This window comes from Camellia sinensis, chromosome 10 (assembly GCF_055761805.1).
Source record: "Camellia sinensis isolate YWXY chromosome 10, ASM5576180v1, whole genome shotgun sequence".
NCBI lineage: Eukaryota > Viridiplantae > Streptophyta > Magnoliopsida > Ericales > Theaceae > Camellia > Camellia sinensis.
This window is the reverse complement of record NC_138970.1, coordinates 76,998,877-76,999,129: the sequence shown is the minus strand read 5'-3', so window position 1 is coordinate 76,999,129 and position 253 is coordinate 76,998,877.

Sequence of the window (253 nt, the reverse complement as noted above, 5' to 3'; positions counted from 1 at the left end):
ATAAATAATTAACTAAAATAGCCATTTCTTTAGTTTGAAAATAAGGAATGAACTGAGTGTATTTTGTAGTTTCACATTTGCTAATAAAACCTCGTAAACAATGCCACATAATACTCCAAAACTATACAACAATTTTCCAATAAGCATAGTAAACCAACTACTTTTATTTGGAGAATTTTGCTCAAGTGCCACATGGAATGTAGACTACTTACCATTCATCATACAAAGAGAAAAACTGCATGAAAACACAACA